Source organism: Cricetulus griseus, chromosome 6, assembly GCF_003668045.3.
Source record: "Cricetulus griseus strain 17A/GY chromosome 6, alternate assembly CriGri-PICRH-1.0, whole genome shotgun sequence".
Classification (NCBI taxonomy): domain Eukaryota; kingdom Metazoa; phylum Chordata; class Mammalia; order Rodentia; family Cricetidae; genus Cricetulus; species Cricetulus griseus.
In genome coordinates, this window is record NC_048599.1 from 25359765 (window position 1) to 25367667 (window position 7903).

A 7903-nucleotide genomic window follows, 5' to 3' on the forward strand; every position below is an offset into this window, starting at 1 on the left:
TCTTCTCTCTATTCTCTTTACTCTCCCCTCCTTCCTGCTCTCTGCTCTCTCTCTCTCCCTCTTCCTCTTCTGTGTCTCTCTCATCTCTCCCACTCCCACTACCACTCCTGCTCTCCCTCCCCCACCTGTAATAAACTATGGTTAATATATCTCTGATTCTCAAGTCTCATCATTCGACTTTTTGTATTTTTGAACTTAAAATAACTACATTTTGGTGCCCAAAGTGAGGCAGGCTCTTCCTGTGGTCTCTCGAGTCGCCGTGGGAGACACGGGGATCCTTCTAAACAACAATGGGATCCTTATCTCCAAACCAACACCTCACTCCTCTTCCAGTTTGGTGCTACTTGGTAAGACACCCCTTCTCCTGAATGGTACATTTCACACTGATGAGGTCCACAATTGCACCCGAGAAACAGTGTGCTTTGGCTTTCCACCTTTTGGACTGCTGAGTCCTTTTTTCGGGCCCTGCCCTGGCAATGCTTTCGGGCTAATGAGCACCCGAAGAGTAAATTTTGCCATTTTATGTTTGCTTCACCCATGGGAAATACATATGGGACCTTTCCAGTTGTGGCCAGCAGACCGTTAAACAGACAAACCATTTATGGTGGTGGCCATCTTGTCCATGTGGCCTAACCTGGGGACCCCGTCTTGGTCATGTGGGTTAGCTTGGGAAGGTGTTTCTGGAAGCAGCCATCTTGACCAAGTGACCTAGCTATAGACATGCCCACTCAGTCCAGCAGCTATTCTGTAGGCTTCCACATACAATTTATTTACTTTTCGCTTTTTAGTTTTGTCTCTGATTTCTTCTTTCACTGGCCCTGTTGCACATGACTCCTTTATGGAATACTGTGCCTTTCCAGGGCCGCCTGTTTAAAGTCTACTCTGTCCCACGCTATCCGTCTCGCCAGCAAAAAACGACACGGGGACACTCCTCAGGATCCTTCTGCAGTAAAGCTTTAATGCCTCTTGAGAGGAAGAGCATAAGCTTACAAAATGGAGACCCTGAACGCCCAAAAAGCCCTCCTTATATAGGCTGGCAACCGTCGCCTCAGAAGTGTTACATTCTAACTGGCTGAAGCCCTCGGACCATGTGACGTCAGCTGATGGAACCATATGACGTCACGGGAGGGGCGGAGACTAAGGGCTGGAGAGTTACAAAGTTACCCATTGCGCATGCGCACAGCTTCCAACGGCTCCTTACATACGCACCAGCTCCTAACACTACTCTGTCCTTTAAATTTCCTGTCTGTTTTCTACTGTTTAACTCTATTCTGTCCCTTTAAATCTCCTGTCTGTTTGCTACTGTTTAAGTCTACTCTGTCCCTTTAAATTTCCTGTCTATTTGCTCAATCAGAGATTGCACTCTGGCTCCCCCTTTTGCTCTTATCCAGTCCTGTTTGATATGTCTGCTTGTCTCTGTACATGTGATTTAAATTTAACTTTATACTTAGCTAACTCTATGTGCAACTTAAATTTAACTGTGCTAAGTCTCATATTTCTAAATTGTTATGTATCTTTAAATGATGGGAAACATTTAAAGCCATAAAGGTCTAATTTAACTTTATATTTAAAATATAAGCTAACTCTATACAACTTAAATTTGACTGATGTATCTTTAAATGATGATGAACATTTAAAAATTACAAAGGTCTATTTCAAATTAACAAAATATATCACTCAGTCCATCCTGTAAGCTGTTTACAAAAGTAAAGCTTTTTATTACAAAAGGGGACTTTCCTCTACTTCTTTGATAGACAGACAGCCCTCAAATGCTCAGAGATCTAGAGAACATGGCATTTAAAATGTTTTGTTAAAAAGCTTTTTATAACAGAGAGACAGGCTAGCTGCTGATCCCACCCCATTTCCTCCAAAAAGACTGGTGGAAACTGAAGAAACTCCAGCCACAAAAATGGCAACGCTAGTCACTGAGCAACCGTGCCCTTCACCTCAACTGCTGCAAAGGACAAGAGGACAATGGAATTGACTTTCTCCATGTTGCTTGAGTCAACAGTAGGCAAGTCTTCCTAAAGTTCTCTAATCCACAGGTCACATGCTATCAACAATAATGTGGGTGTTCAGCAGCCCACAACCATGGAGGACCTTGGGGGTGGCTGTCTGTTCAGCCTGCTGGCAAGTCTGTTATTCTTTAATCATTAACTCAGGTAAAATTTTATCCTTCTCAAGAACTCTGATGCTTTTGACGACTGATAGTTTTGCCGATTAAAACAACAGCCAAGGTTCTACTATCACAAAACAAGTATTTTACGGTTTATCTATGTGAAGATAGGAAAGTGTAAGGTGTATGAAGGTCTGAGAATGTAAGTTACAAAGGTCTGAGGATGGAAGAAAGGTCTAACAAGGTGGATAAATGCAAATTGTGAAGGTCTGAGAATGTAAGGTATAAAGGTCTGAGAATGGAAGGTCTAAGGTGGTAATGTAAGGTGTATGAATTAAAGTTATGTAGGTCTGAGGATAAAAAGGCTTAGGTGATGATAAAGTGAGTTGAGACATTAAAAAGAATGAAATGTGTTCCTGATTTCTCTATTTCTCATGCTACTGTTCATAGTCAATAACGTTCTACAATACCACTATAAGATCATAACTACAAGGTCAAGATTAAGGTGCTTTTCATTGTTCTAAAAATATCTGTCATTAAAAAAATGTTAATGCTTTCAGCCAAGTTGCTTCTAACATAAATATGCTGTTAATGTGTCTACTATTTATGTTTTCATAAACCCTAAGGATTCTTATAAGTTCCAGGGAGCTGAATTGGACCCACTCAAACAGGTCAGATTCACTCCAAATAAATATTATTCAACCTTCCCCTGGTCCTGGACTCCCGTCCCTCATCTTGGGACCCCTCAGGAACCCCTCCCTCATCTTACAGTCATTCTCCCCTCAAGTACCAGGACCTAAAAAAAAATTAGAACTTAACCTTGTCCTCTACTCTGCTAACATCTTGCCAGGTCTAACAGGTGCCAGAGTTCCAAATAGCCAGGACTGGGATGGAGCAACCAGCTACCCCAGGATGTGGCTGCACCCCAGCTTTCTCAGGTCCCTCAAAGATGGTCAATGCCCCCAGGTCAGCAGGAAGTAGTTTTGAGAACTTGACGTCCTTATTCCCTAACTTGCCACATCTAACACCCCACCTTTTTGTAATAAGTAAAGATGGGAATGAAAGGTTTAGGCAGATACCTAGGCAGTTCAAAGGGCCCTGTGTTGTGTGGCCATGTGATGGCTACATCACTCATTACAGGGCTGTGTAGGGACTCTGAAATGCTCCAGTACCCCCTTTTAAGCCTGTGCCTAGATCCCTCTGCTCTCTCTCTGTTTCCAGTGGCCGGCCACTAACTCTCTTCTCTCTATTCGCTTTACTCTCTCTTACCTCCTCCCTGCTCTCTGCTCTCTCTCTCTCCCTCTTCCTCTTCTGTGTCTCTCTCATCTCTCCCACTCCCACTCTCCCTCCTCCACTTGTAATAAACTATGGTTAATGTATCTCTCATTCTCACGTCTCATCTTTTGTCTTTTTATATTTTTAAACTTAAACAAAATAACTACAGGATACATAAGTGACCCCAAAAATCCTACCAGGGAACTCCTACAACTGTTAAACACCTTCAGTAATGTGGCTGGATACAAGATTAACTAAAAAAAATCAGTAGCTTTCCTATATATAGATGGTAAATGGGCCGAGAAAGGAATCAGAGAAACAACACCCTTTATAATAGCCACAAATATCTTGGGGTAACTCTAACCAAACAATCCTATATGACAAGAATTTTAAGTCTTTGAAGGAAGAAATTGAAGATGTCAGAAAATGGAAGGATCTCCCATGCTTATGAATAGGTAGGATTAACATAGTAAAAATCACAATTTTACCAAATATACAGATTCAATGCAATCCCCATCAAAATCCCAAAATAATTCTTCACAGACCTTGAAAGAACAATACTACTCTTCATATGGAAAAACAAAACACCCAGGATAGCCAAAACAATCCTGTACAGGGGGAGGGTCTAGGCCCTGCTCCAAATGATATGACAGACTTTGAAGATCCCCCATAGAAGGCCTCACCTTCCCTGGGGAGCAGAAAGGAGTTGGGATAGAGGGTTGGTGGGGTGCAGGGGAGGAGGGGAGGGAGAAGGAACTGGGGTTGACATGTAAAACAAGTTTGTTTCTAATTTAAATAAAAAAGGAAAAAACAAATAAAAAAAACCCCAAATCAATCCTGTACAATAAAAGAACTTCCGGAGGCATCACCATCCCTGACTTCAAGCTACTATAGAGTTACAGTAATAAAACCAGCTTGGTATTGGCTTAAAAATGGACACATGGATCAATGGAATCAAATTGAAGATCCTGATACTAATCCACACACCTACGAACACCTGATACTTGACAAAGAAGCCAAATTGTACAATGGAAAAAGAAAGCATCTTCAACAAATGGTGCTGGCATAACTGGATGTTGACATGTAGAAAATTTCAAATAGATCCATATGTATCCCTATACACAAAACTCAGGTCTTAGTGGATCAAAGACTTCAATATAAATCCAGTTACATTGAAGCCTATAGAAGAGAATGTGGGAAGTAGCCTTGACTACATTGGCACAGTAGACCTCTTCCTGAATATGACACCAGTAGTACAGACACTGAGATATATAATTGATAAATGGGACCTCCTGAAACTGAAAAGCTTCTGTAAGTCAATGGACACTGTCAATAAGACAAATGGCAGCCTACAGAATGGGAATACAATTTTACCAACCCCACATCAGACAGAGAACTGTTATTCAAAATGTATAAAGAATCCAAGAAACTAGACATCAAAATACCAAATAATGCCATTAAATAATGGAGCACAGACTTAAACAGAGAATGCTCAGCAGAAGAATCCCGTATGGCCAAGATACACTTAAAGAAGTGTTCAACATCCTTAGCTATCAAGGAAATGCAAACCAAAAGTACCCTGAGATATGCTATCTTATACCTGTCAGAATGGCTAAGAATAAAAACGCTAATGACAGCCTATGTTTGAGAGGATGTGGAGTAAGGGGAATACCCCTCCACTGCTGGTGGGAGGTCAAACTTGTACAGCCACTTTGGAAATCAGTATGGTGCTTTCTCAGAAAATTGGGAACCTATCTACCTTAAGACCCAGAGATACCACTCTTGGGCATATATCCAAAGGATGCTCAACCATACCACAAGGACACTTGCCCAACTATGTTCATAGCATCATTATTCATAATAGCCAGAAACTGGAAACAACCTAGATGCCCCTTAATCAAAGAATGGATAAAGAAAATGTGAAAAATCTCCACAATGGAGTATTACTGAATGATAAAAAACAATGACATCATAAAACTTGTACACAAATGGATGGAACTAGAAAAAAATCATCCTGAGTGAGGTAACCCAGACCCAGAAAGACATATATAGTATGTACTCACTCATAAGAGGATAGTAGATGTAAATCAAGGGATATCCAGACTACAATCCTCAGCCCCAGACAAACTAGGTAACAGTGATGACCCTAAGAGGGAAACATAGATTTCCCTGGCAAGAGAAAATAGATGAGTTATCCTGGGTAAACTGTGGCAGGGATGGGAGTAGAGGGAGTGAAAAAGGGGGATGGGAACATGAGGCATCAGGATGGTTGAGTTGGGGGCAGAAAAGAGGGGGAGAGTAATGAAAGAGACATCTTGATAGAAGGGACCTGTATGGGGTTAGGGAGAATCCTGGTGCCAGGGAAACTCCCAGGAATCCACAAGGATGACCCCTGCTAAGAGTTCTAGCAGTAGTGTAGAGGGGGCCTGAACTGGACTTCACCTGTAATCAGATTGGTGACTACCCTAATAGCCATCACAGAACCTTCATCCAGTACTTGATGGAAGCAGATACAGAGATCCACAGCCAAGCCAAGACTGAGCTAGCAGATGAGAAATCCTAGTCTTTGGCCAAGTAGCATTTGTACCTGATATAAGTCTCTCTGTGTTATTTGGGACCTTAATGTGGCGGAGGGCAGAACTTGGGCAACCTGGCAGAAAGTGCCCACATGGCAGCAGGGCTCAGGCAGCTTGTCAGAAAGTCTTATTGTTACAACTCCCTGTATGTTATCAGAGCACCATGCTTTAAAGTTAGAATTCAACAACAACATGAACTGCAGAAAACCTACAAACTCATGGAAATTGAACAATGTGCAATTGCACCATTCCTGCGTAAAGGAAGAAATAAAAAAAGAAATTAAAGACTTCCTAGAATTCAATGAGAATAAAGAAACAACATACCCAAACTTATGGGACACTTTGAAAGCATTGCTACGAGGAAAGTTCATAGCACTAAGTGCCCTCATGAAAAAACTGGAGAATAGTCACACTAGAGAATTAACAGCACAACTGAAATCTCTAAAACAAAAAGAAGCAAACTCACCCCGGAGGAGCAGATGCCAGGAAATAATCAAATTGTGGGCTAAAATCAATAAAGTAGAAACTAGGAATACAATACAAAGAATTAATGTAACAAATAGTTGGTTCTTCAATAAAATCAAGAAGATAGACAACAAGCCTTTATCCAAACGTACTAAACAGCAGAGAGTGAATATGCAAATTAATAAAATCAGAAATGTAAAGGGGGACATAACAACGGACACTGAGGAAATCCAGAGAATCATCGAGTCATACTTTGAAAACCTGTACTCCTCAAAATTCAAATATCTAAAGGAAATGGACAATTTTCTGGATAGATATCACTTACCAAAATTAAATAAAAAACAGATAAGCAATTTAAACAAACCTATAACCCCTAATGAAATAGAAGCAGTCATCAAAAGTCTCCCAACCAAAAAAAAGACTAGGGACAGATGGCTTCAGTGCAGATTTCTACCAGAAATTCAAAGGAACAGCTAATACCAATTCCCCTCAAAGTATTTCACACAATTGAAGCAGAAGCGTCATTGCCAGACTCTTTTTTTGAGGCTTCAAAAATCTTGGTACCCAAGCCACACAAAGACACAACTAAGAAAGAGAACTACAGACTCATGAACTCATGAACATTGATGCAAAAATCTGCAACACAATACTGGCAAATAGAATTCAAGAAAAATCAGAAAAATCATCCACCATGATCAAGTAGGCTTCATCCCAGGGATGCAGGAATGGTTCAATATTTGAAAATCCATCAATATAATTCACCATATAAACACACTGAGAAAGAAAAATCACATCATCATTTCATTAGATGCTGCAAAAGCTTTTGACAAAATTCAATACCCCTTCATGATAAAGGTCTTAGAGAGATCAGGGATAACAGGAACATACCTAAACATAATAAAAGCAACATACAGTAAGTCAACTTCCAACATCATACTAAATGGAGAGAAACTCAATGCAATTCCTCTAAAATCAGGAACAAGACATGGTTGTCCACTCTCTCCGTACCTGTTCAGTATTGTCTTTGAAGTTCTAAATAGAGCAATAAGACAACAAAAGATCAAGTGAATACAAATTGGAAAGAAAGGAGTCAAATTTTCACTATTTGCCGATAAAATGATAGTTTACATAAGTGACCTGAAAAACTCTACCAGGAAACTCCTACAGCTGGTAAACAATTTCAGTAAAGTGGCAGGATACAAGATTAACTCAAAAAAGTCAGTAGCCCTCCTATATACAGAAGATAAATGGGCTGAGAAAGAAATCAGAGAAATATCACCCTTTATAATTGCCCAAAACCCATAAATCCTTGGGGTAACACTAACCAAACAAGTGAAAGACCTGTATAACAAGAACTTTGAGTCTTGAAGAAAGAAATTAAAGAAGATACCAGAAAATGGAAAGATCTCCTGCACTCCTGGATAGGCAGGATCGACATAGTAAAAATGGCTATCTTGCCAAAAACAATCTA